This window comes from Python bivittatus, unplaced genomic scaffold, assembly GCF_059951505.1.
Source record: "Python bivittatus isolate LINGU-HERP-01145 unplaced genomic scaffold, Pbiv_v1 ctg000700_np1212, whole genome shotgun sequence".
Taxonomy (NCBI): Eukaryota; Metazoa; Chordata; class Lepidosauria; order Squamata; family Pythonidae; genus Python; species Python bivittatus.
The window spans coordinates 9,290,644-9,307,982 of record NW_028277098.1 but is presented as its reverse complement, the minus strand read 5'-3'; the positions used below and the strand labels follow the sequence as shown (position 1 = coordinate 9,307,982).

Sequence of the window (17,339 nt, the reverse complement as noted above, 5' to 3'; positions counted from 1 at the left end):
AATACATTTCCCTCTGATAAACTGTAACTCAAATTCAGGCTCCCAAACTGCTTTTATCTAGTGGTGCTCTGTATTTCTGCAGCCAAACTAGCTTGCCTACAGCTTATGATTCCAGGTATTAAGTGAATAAATATTGATATCATATTGCAACAGAAACTTTTGAATCATTGCACAAGGGATTTTAAAACTATGTTTCAGGATCTAGAACAGGTGTCCATACCCTTTTAAGGTTAGTAAACACCCTAGGAATTTTGAGAACGTGTTTTGGGAACTCTTCCCAAAATGGCCACCATGAGAATGATGAGCAGTACCAATCTACTGGAATGTTCCCTGCCATTTCTGTCTCTTACTTTACCTCCTTCAGTATTCTTCCTGTCATCCTTGTTTCCTTTCGTTCCTTCTCTGGGCAAGTGAGCATTTTCTTGAATGAACTACAGGGTTCAAACCACCCCACATTTTTCCCCCCATGAAAGCTTATCGGATCTGTTTCCATTTAAAGATGATACTGGAAGGTGGGACTTCTAAACCTCCCACTTTTTAAACATTATTTTTCAAAAATATAACCAGGTGAGGCATGTAATGGACCCTAGGTATAGGCCTTAATATTAAGATATTAAAGAAGGGAAGAGAGAATTTGCAGTTCACATTTGTGAAATTTTCCTAAGCACTATGTTTCAATTTAGAATAAGACTGAAAAATTCATGTATACCACAGCAGACAATAACATGATAACCTCTGAAAAGTTCTTCTTGTTACAGGCACCTTAAGTGGATATGTGTTTATAGGTATGCATTATTTATGTCATTTATGTTTGTGAGGAATGAGTACACAGTAAGATCTGTGAGATGGGACGACATAAATCAGGGCTTCAAATAATAGCCTGCATCCAACAGAACCTTCTTCCTATCACACATATCCTGTACCCACAAATAAAAGTAGACATTACTGAAAAAGATGGGGAAGGGGGGCTCATGGCTGCACCAGTGCAAGGTGGCAACTAGAACAAGTGCAAGACCACATGACTGATCTCTTAGTCCTATCTGATGATGCTTTCCAGATGTAACTGGACTTTCTGAAAGCAATAAATCAGCTATTGTTCTTGTTCAATGATTACAGTGACTACCTTCTTGCCCTCCTCTTAGCTTGATTCCAGTTCTGGACATATACAGCGTGTACCTGCTGACTTTCCAATTCCACACTATTATTTTCTATACTGTGGCTTGAATATGATCAATTCCCATGACCTTGTGCTCTATTTTCTTGAGTTGACATCTGTGGTTAACTTTTTGGTCTTTTGACCAGATCACTTGTATCTTTTTTTTTTTGCCTTCTTGTAAAATTTATTTCCACAACTGGGGTTCTTTTATGGGACTATAACTTTTATTTTTATCTAAGTCCTAGAAGGACTTTACTCCATGTGTCTGCCTTTAGCCAATATGGACAAGCATAGTGCAAGTATTTTTTAAAGAGGAGGGGATGACTGTAAGGACAGAGTGAGCTACTGGAGACCTTGCCACCCTAATTGATTGCCAGCCTTTACCTCTTTATTGCTCCAAGAAATTAGCTTGTCCAGAAAGAAGAAGAACTCAAACATTTAGTATTTGATAAATAAAACATTTGTTTTGGAATATGTTCAGTGCCAATCACTTTTGTCTTTTGCTTTTTGGAATCTCCCTTGTACCCGTACTTAGCAGGAATATATTAGTCATACCTGCTCCCTAGAACAACGTGGTTTACCACTGGGAAGAGCCATCTTTCTTTATTGTGAGCAAGGCTTGGATGGACATTTTATGTGATCTACTCTGTCCTATTACTTTTCTCTGGTGATTATGGTAGATTTCTCTAAATTTCCCTTCTTTTGCTTCTTAGGCTGAAAAATGTTTAGGTTCCAGACTGAAAACAAATAGGAACTTTTCTACTAGCTGGGTGCTGGTGAACCATCAAGACTTTTGCATTCCTGTCATAAGTGGAAGTATATTTAGTTTTATTCACAGCTGTGTAAGTCGTCTTTCCACAACATATCAGATAAGTTATTTAAGGACATTGACCCTCACTGTATCTATTATTTATATTACTCTGAACTGTGGCTAACTTTCATCCAGACTATTTGACACATGGTTCTATAAATATAATTTCTTCTGAAACATTTTCCTACTATAGGCATAGGAATAATAGCTGTAATTATATTAATAAGCATTGAATGCCACCAATAGGATGCAGTCTGTTTTACATCTGTTTTAAAAGAGCAAAAGAACTATCCTTCATATTTGCAAAAAATGGGCAAATCCTTGAAAGTAATGAGGCAAATGGTAGCTAGTGCACAAGACGGCAAACAGGAACAGGGGAGTTTTGCAAGGGAACCGGTGTATTTGTGGAGTTGGTTAGCCATGTTTTTTTAAAAAAAATTGGATAACTGGGTGAGGTTGTGGTGAGTTTTTTTTTCTGGCTGGGTGAGTTGTTTGTTTGCTCTCTTGCCAAGCATACAGTCTAAGCAGGAGGGGGCTTATAGCTGCAATGGACTCACTGATGAAGTGAATGGCTAATAGGTTGAAGTGCATTCTCTGCCAACATCTCAGTCCCAGTCAGCGCTCTTTAGAAAAAGAAGAGGCACTTGGGAGCTTGCAATCAAAGCAAGCAACTAGGAGGGCAAACAGGAAAATTGTGTGAGATAGTTTAGTGGGGGAAGAAAACACTGGCTTCCCACTTCCAGAGGCTAAGCATTAAAGTGACTTTAGAGACTTGTGTGAGGAACTCAGTGCCCCAAATGCTGTAAAAATATAATATATGGCTTTAGAATATATGACAAACAATTGTTAAAGAAGAATAAGAAAACCATATTCCAAACAATAACTAGAATGAAGGTAGAAAGCCAGCAGGAGGCAAGGTACTTTCCAGTTTATTGTACAGAGTGTCAAATGTACGTTGGGCATTAGTCAAGATTTGCACTCAGTGCAATGAGCTCATGGCTTTGATGAAACAAATTGGTTGAATGAGAGACCGTTAAAGAACCAGAGAGGTATGTAGACAAGACCTTCTTGGATGTATTAGTTTCATTCTGTTCACAGGATGGTAGCTCCCTTGGTGTCTAAGAGAACAGGGGTCTTGGGAAGGAGGACATCTCTTTGAGGATTAGATTCCTGTAGGAGGAACCTAAACCTTGGGTGCTCCTTCTTGGGCGACAGGCTTTTGGTTGTGGACAATTCAAACATTAGAAACACAGATATATGAGTTTGTGATGTGCCTGTAGGCCCCATGGTGTTTTGCCTGCCTGGTTATAGACATCACACACCCTTCTGGATAAACTGCTAGATCATACTGGGGAAGAGGCAGTGACTGTGGTTCAGAAAATATAGTCAAACAGACCTGGAAATCCATTCTGGCTGCTATGAAGCAGGCTGAAGTTCAGGATTGCCAAGGTAGAATTCTTAGAAATGATATCAATTTCAGGAATCAGTAACAGCTGAAAAAGCTTCCTTCAGTACACAGAGGGCCTGTTCTCATAAGAAGTACAAAATAGGAGCAGGAACTCTGGTAGAAGGTGAAAATAAGGAATAACAACAACAACAAAAAGTATCTGAGGAGTATTTGAAGAAAAAAATTAGGAGAAAGAGACATTTTTTGCATCTCCAGAATTGTACAAATCCAGAATTGTAGCCAAATTTTGTACCATTGCTATGTCAATTAGAAGTTTTTGGACCTGACTGATTTTCTAGATCAGTGTTGTGCAAACTTGGCCACTTTAAGATGAGTGGACTTCAACTCCCAGAATTCCCCAGCCAGCATGGGGAGTGGCCAAGTTTGGACAACACTGTTCTAGATGTATCGTGTGCAGGCATGAAAAGTTTTTTTTTTTTTTTTAAATGGATGCAGTGTAATGTATTTTTAAAATTCTGTATGTTTGGTCTATCACCATATATTTTAATAAACTAAACTAAACTTTCTTAGAGAACCAGTTTGGTGTGGTGGTTAAGGCATGAGGCTAGAAACCAGGAGATTGTGAATTCTAGTTCTACCCTGGGCACAAAACCAGCTGGGTGACCTTGGGCCAGTCTCTCTCTCTCTCAGCCCCAGGAAGCAGGCAATGGCAAACCACTTCCAAAAAATCTTGCCAAGAAAACTGCAGGAGCTTGTCCAATGAGTTGCCAGGAGTAAAAAACTGATTTGAAGGCAACATCCCCCACCACTTTCTTACAGATAATAAGGAACATAAGTTTGCACTGACTCGTTTCAGGGAGGAAATTGGAACCTTGCTTTAAATACATACTAATAGCCACCACCATGACTTTTTGCCCCCCACCCCACCCCATGGACACCCCGATATTACAGGGCATCTTCAGAGCTATAGATCAAATTACCAGGACCTGATGGCATCCACTCAAGAATTCTTAGGAACTCAAATGTGAAATTACTGACCTCCTAGCAAAAATATAAAACTTGTTTCTCAAATCAGTTTCTATGCCATAGGATTGGAAGGTTGCCATTGAAACAGGAATCAAGGGAAGATCTGGGAATTTAAACCCTGGCCATTTGATCATCTGTTCTGCCCAAATTGATGACATGGAGATACAAAGAAAAACCAAGCACATGGAGCAACTAGGTTTGCGGAAGGAAAATCAACGTGGCTTTTGCAAAATAAATCTTGCCTTACCAACCTTCTAATTGGTGAGTATTGGAGAGTATTGGCAGGAATATGGATGGAACTGACCCTGTCAATCTGTATGCTTGGATTTTCAAAAAGCTTTTGGCAAAGTTCCTCATCAGAGACTGTTGTGTAAACTTCTCTGTGCAGAATGCATTTAAATAGCAACTATGGAGGATTACGATGGGAGAGAGGGATGTCTCAATTTTCTGCCTGCAAGAGGCTCAGCTGCATCTGGCTGGCCACAGTGAGAAAGAGACTGCTTGACTAAGAAGGACCTTGCCCTGATCTCATATAGATTTTCCTCTGGAAGAGTTTTGGTACTAGCAATTATGGCAGTTGGAGAAACTAAATCTTAGTTTCTATATAGGCCTAAATAAAGTCAATCGTCTTAATTTAATACAAATGCAGATTTTTTTTTTTAATGTATCCATTATTAGAATTTGGGAGCTCACAGCCCTGATTTCCTTTAATAATATTCAAGATAGTTCCTCTTATTAGCCTGGAATGATGGGGTTTCTTTCTTCCTTTCTTCAATTTATATAGCAGCCCATCTCACAATAGTGACCCTGGGTGGCTTATAATACTTAAGGACAATAGAACAATATAATATAAAACATGAACAGCAGTCAAGGAGCCAAACCAGTCTAGCCAGATAATAACCACATCTTGGGCTGTAGCTAATACTCTGACCACCCCCACCCCCCAGCCCAGGAATACATTTATCTCCTAATTTCCTTCCAAAAAGTTGGCAGGGTTGGGGCCAATCTAATGTGGTGGTGGGGGGGAACAGTGTTCCAAAGGACAGGTGCAGCCACAGAAAAGGCCTGGTTCCTGGATCCTGTAAGATGGCATTTGCTGACTGATGGGATCTGCAGCATGCCTCTCATGTTGGATCTAATGGGGTGGAAACAACCAAGGAGAGGTGGTCCTGCAAATAACCTATGCTATGAAGTACTTTATAGGTGGCAACCAGCTCCCTGAATTGCATCTGGAAGCACACTAGAAGCCAATGCAGCTCGCAGAGCAGAGGTGTAATATGCACACACCAAGGCACATTCATAACTGTCCATATTGCTGCATTCTACACCAGCTGCAGCTTCTGGACTCTCTTCAAGGAAAGCATGTTGAGTGCATTGCAGTAATACACCTAGGAGGTGACTATGACATGAATGGCTATGAGCAGAGCCTCCTGGTCCTGGAAAGTTGTCCAAAAGCCCTCCTGGCCATGGCTGCCACCTGCTCCTTGGACTAGAGCTGCAAGTCTAGGAAGTCCCTCAAGTTGCGTACTGGTTCTGTTTGAGGTACCATCAGAACAAGAAATAGAAAATCCTTGGATCCAGGGGGTCCTAAAACCCAAAGCTTACTGACGATACCTCCCTCTATGCTGGTGGATTACCTCACTCAGCAGTTAAACAGGAGCAGGGAGAACATGGAGCCCTGAGGCACCCAGCAAAGCAGGAGCTGTGGGCTAGATCTCTCTTCCCCATCAACATCAGCTGGAGCTGATCACAGAGGAAGAAAGAGATACAGTGTAATACTGTGTTCCCCACTCCCAACCCTTGAAGTCAGTCCAGAAGGATACCATGATTGATGGTATCAAAGGTCACTGAGAAAGAGAGGACAGCAAGGATGGACACACATCCCCATCCTGTTTCCACCAGAGGTCATCCACAACCACTGTTTCATAAGAGTGGGTGGGATTACCCCCTGTCTCAAAGAAGAATTCACCACCACCAGGCCCTAACTGCATATCACCTCCTGGGAAACCTTGAAGGGACATGGAACCTATATGAAGGTAGCCAAGCTTACAATTCAAAAACCCTGTCCACTTCCTCCCATACCTAAACAGGATCAAACTGCTTCCAGGTAATCTAGCTAGACTGAGCCCCAGTCACCTCCATGGAACCTTGCCATAAGGCAGAGTCCAACTTGGGACAGATCTAAGCAACTTTATCTGACAGGTGTCTACTTCCAGGTCCACATTCCCCAGAGTCACTTTAAACAGTGGTTTACAAGAATCACAGATAGTAGTGATCCAGTCATGAATGTGTTCAGGCTGGCTGCAGATTTTAGGAATGTATAGTCTCCACTTACTTGGAGGCCATGGGTTGGATGGTACCAGGTTAGAATTTCCAAATTTTAATGAGTAGAGCTGAGTGTGATCACTGGAGGACTCCAATGGGAGTGAAGGTAATGATAATTGCTTCCCTTTTGTTCTTTAGCTGAAGCTAGCAGGTAACTGTTGTCTGAGCCTGGGCTTGCTTCTAGTGAAGACTGAAAATGTTGAAGGCAGGGATGTGGCAGGCAGAGGAAATCTCAAATCTAGACCTCCTAGACCATTAGAATGCATATCATTCAGGCACCCTATGCTTTGTAAGTCAAGTGTGTCCTCTAGGCTCTTATAATGCCTTGAATGCTGTCCACAGTCTAAAAATAGTCAGCTGACCTCACCAACATACAAAGACAAACTGGGCCTTATCAAACCATTCCTTCCAAGCCACCTCCTCAAGTCTGTCATCCTGCCAATTATGTAGCAACAGCAGACTCCTAGCAGTTTTTCTTCTTTCTCCAGTCAGTTTTTCATTACATTCTTGCTTTCAGTCTGTTGATAATTTTTGGGCCAGTTAGTTCCTGACCATCAATCCATCTTCCTTTGCAGCTGCTTGGCTTTGTAGAACTGGATTTCAGGCATAAAACTAAACGTCTCATGTGATAGGGAGGCCTTATTGGTCTCGCTATGACTCATTATTGACTTTTTCCCCCTCTGCTCAACATGGCCAGTGGGTAGGTTCTACAGGGAAACATACCTCTAAGCATACTCTGCCTGTTACTTACATAGTGAATTGATGAGCTGGGTCTGAGCTCATATATCTGGCTAGGTAGCGCATTTACAATGTGCAATGTTTGAAAATAAATATTGCTGTAAGGTTCACCTTTATCCCCATCCAAATAAGCTTTGTACCTGGAGCAGAGGGTAAGAAAACATTGGAACAGTTACTTCCTGGTCAGGTGGCATTCCTAATGGGAGTATTACAATCAACGAATAATGAAAGGAAGATCTGTTATCCTCTTGGTAGAAAGAAATCTATTCCAGAAACATTGTTCTATAAGCAGAGAACTTACTGAATCGTCCATATCCACATAAACACCTAATTTATTGACTTCTTTTTTTGCAGATAAACTCTTCTCCTGCTGCAGTTCCTTGCACTATTTATTACTTCTTATTCAAAATAAATAGCATTTGAACACTTGGTCCTTTCCTTATACTAGCAATCAATAATAATCTTTGTGGGCTTTGTGTCATTCAAAATAAGTTGCTATCCAAATTTATAACATTTCAGATCTCACAGATTCCCTAGCCATGACCTTAAGCAAAAGCAACAAATATAAACCACACAAGCTGTACATCATAATTTTTAAATAAATTACACAAGTGGTTTCCCCAGTCTGAACTCTAGTGATATGTGTTCAGGATAGGTTGTGTGACCGGTTTGACTTCTATATAATAAGAACCATCACATTCATAAATATATGCATAACTTGAAACAAAGTACTATTTGTATAATTTATTTTACAGAGTATAAAATAAAGAGAGAGAGAGATCTCTCATACTACAACTTGCTATTAAAAACAAATGCAGCAATATAAAACAATAGCTTATGATTTATTCTAATTAAGAAATCAGTTCATAATAATAAACACATTGTGAGTGAAATCTGACCATATTAATACAGGTAAGGAGAGGAATTAATACAGGATCTGTAAAAAAGTATGATACAGATATCCAGGGAAAGTATGAACATGACATAAAACAAGTATCAGGCATGGAAAATCCAGACAAAGGAGTGTCTGGGGATGTGGACTAATCCAATTTTCTTATACAGATAAATAGAGGATTTAGTACTTAGAACAAACAGGAATTTACTATCAGAAGGGACAGTACTGAATCATTGTTTGTATCCTCTCAAGAATTACTGAACAAGTGAGTGGAATAGTTGATTGGAAATACCGGAATATTTATGGGAAACGACATACAGTAAAGGAGAAGGTCAGGCAACAAATGTTAGAAAAATATCCAGAGGGAGGGTGAAATCACTTAGTTGCAAATACCATTAGAAAGGGGGGGGGCAAAGAATTACAGGGTGTTTTTGGGGGCAAGGGTAAAATTAATCAAATTCTACAGTCCCATTATAAATTAGATATAAGAAAAGTCATGTGCTTTCAGTATATTGGTTACAATTGATTTTTCTTTCTATATCCATAAGTAATTATTATGCTCTTCAACTGTTTTTTTCAAGAAAAGATTGCTGCCTTTGGTGTGCAAATTGAATCCATCCACTCATTTGACTGCTTTTAAAGCAATAGTCACTCAGAACGCTGAGTCAGCTTGTTGGCAAGGAATACCAATGTGTCAGGGGAATAATTCCATTATGTTTATTGTTTATTTATGATGTGCATAAAAGTACTGGGTCTGTACAAAGATTAAAAAGAAAACAGACAGGTCCTGACCTCATAAGCTTATAATCTAATTAAATACGTGTCATATTAGCAAGAAACAGGGAAAAAAATCAATCAAGAACAGCCTGGCTGAAGAAATGTGTATAGATATCAAATTAAAAGTGACAGCAGCAGACACATTTTTTATTCACATGTCTATCCAGTTTATGTATAAAGCAGGGAGCAGAACAACAAAGGAGCACACTGTTGTCAAGCTTCAGCCAACCTCAGAAATTTTGTAGAACAAACTCCTTAACAGGCAACCAAACTCTGAAGGCCGAGTGAATAACTTGGTCAAAAACTGGGCATCAGTCAGACAATAGAGTAGGTTATTCTGTATAAGAAACTATGCATCTAAATGTTGGGGAATAGATTTCCTTTGCAGAGGTTGAGGAACATATTTGGCCCCTAATTCTCCTCTCCCAAAAATAGGAAAAAAATCTCAATTTTGAGGCAGGTTTGGGCGGAGTTTAAGGGGTAAAAGGCACCCATTTTGCTACTTTAAAAGGAAGTCTGGACATTTTGGCTCCACCAATTTTAGAATACTGAGTGAGCCACAAAACAGGCACTGGAACAGTCCATGGTCTAGAGCAACCTGTGGTCCAGAGCAGTGTTTCTCAGTCTCAGCGTGGCTGGGATTCTGAGAGTTGAAGTCCACCCATCTTAAAGTTGCTGAGGTTGAGAAACATTGGTCTAGAGGGTCCTGACTGGTGGTGGTTGTTGTTAATGATGATGATGATCTTATTATTTTAAATTGTTATGGCTGCCCACTCCAGAAGACTATGAGTGGGGACAAAAGACAGCAGTTAGGTTGATTTGGACACTAAAAAGTACCTTGATGCAGAGAAACAAATCTTGTGCCTTGTTGGTTCTGACACTTAATCTCCAAAGCATTGGAGCCCAATGAGACACAGTGGGAAGGGGAGGGGGAGGGTTTAATTCTTATAAACAAATCAGACTTTCCACTTCCACATGACCTGAATAGTTTGGTGAATAAATAAGCAGAGTTACCCACTTTGCCAACTTAAGGAGGGCCTGGAATGTAATAACCAAACAAAGAAACTGGATGTTGGGTGAACATCCTTTGCGTCCTGCTGCAAAGAAGCCTGCAGATGAAAAATAGAATCTTAAATGTAGCTAAAAAACTGGCATCCATCGAGTGAGGATTTCGAGGAGCATGTTGAAAAGAAGAAAGGCAAATTTTGGTGGTGCTCACTCATCTCCACATGCAATTTGGCCTTGGTGATTAACTGCGTACAAAGGCAGCATTTCAGATCAACTCCAAATCTTTTAACTGAAACAAAGCAAGGACAGCAGCAGCAAGGCCTCGAGAATGAGCATCTTTTGACAGAAAAGGGCACTTTGCCCTTTTAATTCAACCCCTACTCCCTTCTTTGTCAATCCAATTCACTTTGTCTCACCATAAAAAGCCTTTGCTGTCTTTGAAATTCCATCATTTACACTACTTGCTTCAATGGTTTTTCACTTGCTGAGTTATTCCATAGGTTTATTGTTCTCTCAGAGAAATATTTCAACTCAGATTAAACAGGCAGAGTCTGGGACATGCAACAGGCTTTCAGATGCATCTATTTTCCTCTTGTCTCGTCTTGAAATGAGATACCTATAGTGCCTTTCTCATTCACATTTGTATATATTTTTCTGGCCGCAGTTTTTCCTGCTTCCCCAAACTTCCCCAGTTTTGTATCCACCCCATGCAGGCCCAGTTGACAACGAAAAGTCTATGGCTTTGATCAGGGTGGCAGTTATCTCAGTGATTTATACTAGTGCTACAGTTTGATAGGACCTTTTACATCATGACTACTCTGACTTCCCCCAAGGTTAGCACCAAGATGTGTTGGGGCTGCACAACCCAGAATTCTTAGCCAGCATGCCCATTTCCAAGATGAGATGAACTATAACCCCTATGCAGGTGTTTAGCCTGCTTCTCTGAGGGCTAAGAGTGGACTTGGGATAATGGCACACATGGAATCGCCAACATCTCTATTCTTGATCGATCCGTCCTGAATCTTTCTAGCTGAGAGGAAGAGCTGAATAGACTTTGACTTCGATTTATCTGACTTTGTGCTGTGCCGGCTCCTACCCTGAAGCCTCTCAAAAGTTCAGGTAGAAGTCCGTCATTCAGATCTGCTCTCCACTTTCAGAATTCTCATCTATGAATTAAAAGATATTCAGGGCTCCATTCATGTTGCTCATATAAATACAGACACTGTAGTTAAAAAATGCATTGAGGCTGCATATTCAGCCCCACGCCAAAATTACATCGTTCTTCACATCTCCACCCCCATAGTTTCTGAGGCGGGGGTCCCACTTCATAGTCTAATGTTCTGTGGGAGACATCCAGATTCAGACATTAAGCTGAAGACATACACATCAAAAATAACAGAGGTGGAAGGAATGACATGACTCAGGAATTCGTCTTTTACCCTTTCCTGGCATTTGTTCTATTTGTAAAAATAATGTGTGAACAGCCATATGGTGCGCTGAGGATATATAGTGCCAAACTGAACTCCTGCCAATGGAAGGATTTTCTGAGCCTTACCAGACCGCCCACTCCCCCCCCCCAAAGTTATGTTCAAAATCAAATCAGAATTCCTCAGGTTTTTTGTTTTTGGCTTATTTTTTTCAGATCTGTGCCACTACTCCACATAATAATCAGGCATATCTATATCTTCTTTTAGAATGTCTGTTTGACTTCCTAGGGTAATCTCCAGCTATAGTATTTCCTGGTGACATCTTTTCCAAGTATTAACCAGATCTGGCCCTGCTTACCTTTTGAAGATGAGCCAAGACATTTAAGAAGCATACCTTTAGTGTAGTCACTGTGAAATCCAAAAGGGAGAAAAGTCAAAGGAAATTGCTTATTTAGAAGTTATTTTATTTCAGTCTGCTAACTGAATTCTGAAACTCATTTTCATATTCTTAAAGTATATTAAATGCACAAAAAAGAAGATAAAAGTCCAACTGAATTCAGTAAGATTTATTCCCAGGTATAGTACGTAGGCCAGATTTGTGCAATAAGTTCAGTTGTCATAGGTATACGTCTGTTTGTATTTATATCTTTGCTATGTCACATAGTGCTTATGCAGAATAGCATAACATGATTTGACCCTTAGGAATGGGTTTTTAGAGATGGGGAGAATGCGGTGGCCCACCCACTGATATCATCATGCCTTCTCCCAAAAGTATTACAAAGAGTAACATGTCTTTCATGCCAATAAGGATTTCTCACTCTGTCATAGATGATATCATCATCATCATCATCATCATCATCATCATCATCATCATCATCATCATCATCTTAAAAAAGAATTACAAATATAGAAAGCAATATTGTAATCAGTCTATCCTTAACCACCAGCATTTTGGATACAGGTCTAAGAAAGCTACAAAAAGTTTCTGGGTGCATTCGATTCTGTTTTTTCAAACTAACTTTTCTGTTAGTTTTGCTGCTTATAGTCTTAGAAAAGCGCCTCAGTTAGATCAGGTTGCAAGCAGCCAGAATTGCATCAATTTATGCATTTTAGAAAAAAATAAATCCCTTTTTCTTTTCCCTACGTATACACTCTGTTGTCATGACTACTGCTCTGAAAGAAGAACGGCCTGTCAGATGCAAAATAGGCTTTGGGGCACAGTGAGAACATTCTCTGAGGACACATAGAAACTTTGCGTTGCACTCCAGGACAGGTTTTGCAAATGACACTATTGATCTAACCATGCCCATGAACAGTAATTCTTTTATTAATAAAGTTTCCTGTTCCTAAAATGAACCCAGGGCATTTTGAAAGAATCTGGGCAATAATTAAGGTTTTCCTCTTTTTGTAGAGGATCCCATGGAATAATATTTGTAATCTTCTATAATAGCATTGTAATTATGGAATACTTGGCCTTGGGATGCCTACTAGGCAGCAAATGAAAGTATTCTGAGAAAATTCATCAGATATATTTGAGAGCTAAACTCAGTTTTCCATGTTTTATTGCTTCCTATTTCCTTAGCTAAAGGTCTAGCTTTGCTTGCATGTTGTATTTTGGCCCAAGGATGTCTAGTACCCCCATTATAACCATTCTTATATTCTCCAGGTAATAATGCTAGGACTGGCAGTCTATTCTACTCAACAGACAAATGTCCATCTCCATTGGGACCGCCACTGGACATATTGGCAGTCCATTCTATAGTAAAGAGGCTACTCAACAAGGTTTGGATCCTTAACACCCTTCTTGTCATTCCATAATTGAAGTCTTCTCAATATTAGAATGTCCAATGGTGGAGAACTGGCTGTGGGGACAAGTGGGAGAAGGAAAGAGGAGATTCAGCAATGGTTCTCCTTTCCCTTATAGTCAGAGCCCTGTCATAGACTAGTCCCTTAAGCAGGATCCAGGCTGTTCGATTTCATTCCTGAAGCTAATAACAAGACTGTAAATGAAAGAAGAAAACAAAGAAAACCCAACTGCCTCCAAGAATACAAAAATGGGATGAACTGTTGAGCACCAATGGCTATTCTGATGAGCTGATCTAAGAAGTTCACATGGGAGACTTAGACTAACTATGTTTCACTATAATATTGATGAAACTCCTGGTAAAAATTAAAATATATATGGAAGGCAGTAATAAAGAATGCATTTATAGAATATTAGAGCATGGGTCCTAAAAGATGGAACATGAATAATACAATCTCCCTTTCCTTCTCTTGCTAATGGCAAGAAGATGAATATCACACAATAGTAATAAGTAATATAGCACTGTATTCAGAACCACACAGAATCACAATGAGCAGAGAGGTAGGGAGGGAGTTTGGCCCACTCAAGATGAGGAATGTACATACATTATTTTTTAAGTATCTAAGTAATGATGTTTTGTAGGCATGGAGGAGAAGGTAATTTCTCTCACTTTCTTCTAGAATTGAAAATACTGAAAAAATATTATTCACTTGATAAATGGTAAATTTAATGATCTGTTGGCACGTATCATGACTTGATTGTTCTAACACAATTAGGCAATCTTTTGGCACCAAAGAATGTGCTTTATTTTTTATTGCTTTGGGGGGGAAATTAAAGATTGCAATAGGCAAAGTAGTAATGTGATATGATACAATATTATATGATATATAAAATTGCCTAAAGCATGCAGTTTCTGCAGGCTAAAAAATAGTGTTTATGGACTGCATTCAACTCAAAACTTGCAGCTTGCCCAATATTATAATATAAAACAGGTTATGCTGGTCTTTGACTGTAATAAAGATTGGATTGATATAAAATAGGGTTTGGATATCCTGGGAAGTATGTTTGTCTGAGACCTACACACCTAATTTTTTCTCACTGCATCTTATGTCTGTAATTTTTTGCCTTTGATTTCTGTCCATTGAAGATGAAGTCCAAATAAATTAGAGTATACAGGTAGTCCTCGTTTAGCAACAGCCTTGTTTAGCGATACCTTGTTTAGCAACTGTTCACAGTTACAACAGTGATGAAGAAGTAATTTTACGCCCAATCCTTGCATTTATGACCGTCACAGGTCTGTAAAGCAAAGGACAGCTGAAGTAAGATCATAAGCTGGTTTCACTTAGCGACTGCTTTGCTTAACAACTGCATTCTAGTTTTGGTTGCTAAACGAAGACTACCTGTATAGGAAACTCAAAGTACTGAAATAACTCTTGGGATTATACGTTAACAGATTTGTTTAATTCACTTGAATGAAAAAATATTGGTACTTTGATATATCTGATCATTTCAAATATAGAACCATACTCTGTCTGGCAGTCCTTCTATGCACTGGCGGTGGGGGGTGCTAGGGAAGTTTCCCCCATTGCACCACTGGAAAAGGACTTAGTCATACAAACAAGAGAAGCCTGCCACATTATATATCTGATCTGAAACTCAAGGGCTGTGTTATTAAAGAAGAACAGAACAGAGTATTGATAGGAACAGGAAAGTGAAACAGAAAACCAAGCAAGTCTTCAGTTAAGTGTAGAGAATTATAGTTCATCAGTGGTGCATGAAAAATATGATTTGGTCTAAGATTTAATGGAAATATTGTTGTATGCTGATTGGAAGCATTTTGATTTAGTGAAAGGTTAAATGAAAGGAGTAATTTTTTTTCCAGAACATTTTGAAAATTAACTACGCTGATTTTTCAGATGATTTTCTTGTATCGGTTCTCTTACACATCTTGTCTATTAATTGGCTAGGTTGAGTATCATGCAAACTCTGGCTAGGTTAATTATGGGTTAGTGGTTAAATCACATATACCTGGTTTGCGCAACCCCCTGAGTTGCAAGCATATGTTTAACTATAACAGCAGGGCTCACATATTGTAAGAATGCCATTTTTTTGGTCCTCAACTGCACCTCAGAATCATGCTACTGAAATTGGATACCAACACTTCCAATTTTCAGTGATTTTTAAAGCATTTTTAATGCAGTAAAAGGTGAATAGCCAATATCAATCTCCACAAGGCTTCCAGCACACAACCAGAAAAAGGTTGCTATCCCTATGCTAAGCAACTTCCCCTAAGAAACTATTTTATGGGCTTAGTCCAAGGTGTGAACCTAGCCATACATATCTTGCATCTTCTTTCACTCCACAGCTCCAATGTTGTTAACATTGCCTAATTGTTCATTTATTTGGACTTAGATGCTGCTCAACTCCAATTGACTCAGCGTGGCTCAGAACATAAACTCAGAATATCAGATACACAATTTAGTTTAAAAACATAGTAATAAGCAAATGGCAGATTCAGTCCACGCAACATATCATATACCTGTTTCCTTAAGCCCAGTTTCAACCAGAGTGCCTCACATCTGATTACCTGTGGAGCAGAGCCTCTGAAAGCTCGTAATGATGCATGAATGTTGTCAGCCACCGCTCCTCCCTTCTTCTGGAGTCTCAGTTGGTACAAAACCTGAAACCTGGATGGGCACAATTCCAAGAGGGGAATACTGTCCTCTGGCCCCAGCCAGGTCTTGGTAAAACAAACCAGGTTGGTGCCCTCATCCATGATAAGACAATCCATATTGATCAACAGAAAGAAGAGAACCTCTGTGTGCATCCCTTGGCTTTTCCCATCCCATCTTTTCATGCATCCCTTGGCTCCTGATACGTGTTCTCTTAATTTGATCATAGGTGGTGGTACTAAAAGGATGCCTGCATACACACCTCATTATTATGTGAAGGTATAATAGGACTCTTCACTCCACTATGTCTAAATGCCACTGCAAGCTTAATGGACACTTTCAGAGGCCCCTCAGCTCTCCACATAATTCTGCATTACATTACTTCAAATATAATATTTTCTCCATAACTAGAACTACCACTCCCCTCATTAATAAACCTTTTAACAGCCACTTCAAATGCTTGGTTCACTGATAGATTTGAGTTCTGATCATCCTACTTTATTATTACTTTTCCCCTGAGCTGCAGCGCAGTGTATTGATTCTGTTTCTTAACTAAACTTATATGCCCACCAGTCTTTTCACAGGAAAACTGGTCTTCCTTCCTCTGCCTCTCTCAATTCTCCTTCCTCAGCTGTTTCCCATTCTGGCTACAGAAACCATTACTATAGTTAGCTACTGTTATATCTTACATGGAAGTTCACCTCTTCTTAGATTAATTAACCCATTGTCTAAATCTTTTTCAGATCTCCTCCTCTTGCTGTGAGAGGGAGCCTCTTCAAACCGCCAGCCGAAGAATGGTAGCTTCCTTACTCTGTTAGAGCCTTTATCCTAGCATCACTTCCAAGTTCTTGTCTTCTCTAAGGCATGAATGAGGATTGATTTTTGTGCCTTTGTCAGTCATTCCAAACATCCCAATAATATATTTGCATGAACAACATCAGTATTTGAAGTCTGGCAGTCTTGTGGTGTGGTGCATATTATATTGTTAAAAATTGAATTGAGTACTATCTCATTAGCATGAAATGCCAATTTAAAAACAGACAAGATTGTTGTTCTCAGCAAACCAAGCTAAATATAACAACAGAGACAGATTGGCCTTGTAACGCTGCAACACATGTTTGGGGATTGGTGGGGAGAGGGAAGGGGATGTAGTGATGTCTTGCTGGCTTTTTGGTCAAGGAAATCCTTTTACAGCTTGGTTTGAGTCAGAAGCAAAAGCAAAATGCTCTTTTCCTCACCTTGTTAGATGTGAGGAACAAGGGTGCCATCTCTTGAATCAATTCAGTACCAAT

General features: G+C 39.6%; 1 protein-coding gene and 1 long non-coding RNA gene across 3 annotated transcripts in view; one reads left to right on the top strand and one right to left on the bottom strand.

Moving 5' to 3' along the window:
- Positions 1–17,339, bottom strand: part of CUNH1orf21 (chromosome unknown C1orf21 homolog) — a 223,797-nt gene that overhangs the window by 201,780 nt on the left and 4,678 nt on the right. The window contains exon 2 of one of the 2 annotated variants that reach the window (XM_088153994.1): positions 11,930–11,979. The exons of the other annotated variant lie outside the window; for it this stretch is intronic. The gene's annotated coding sequence lies outside the window, so the exon portion shown is untranslated. The remainder of the gene's footprint in view (positions 1–11,929; positions 11,980–17,339) is intronic. 2 annotated transcript variants of the gene reach the window in all.
- Positions 4,481–17,278, top strand: LOC148214128 (uncharacterized). The gene is made up of 3 exons (XR_015798475.1): positions 4,481–4,662; positions 16,277–16,326; positions 16,791–17,278. It is a non-coding gene; the product is annotated as an uncharacterized LOC148214128 (long non-coding RNA).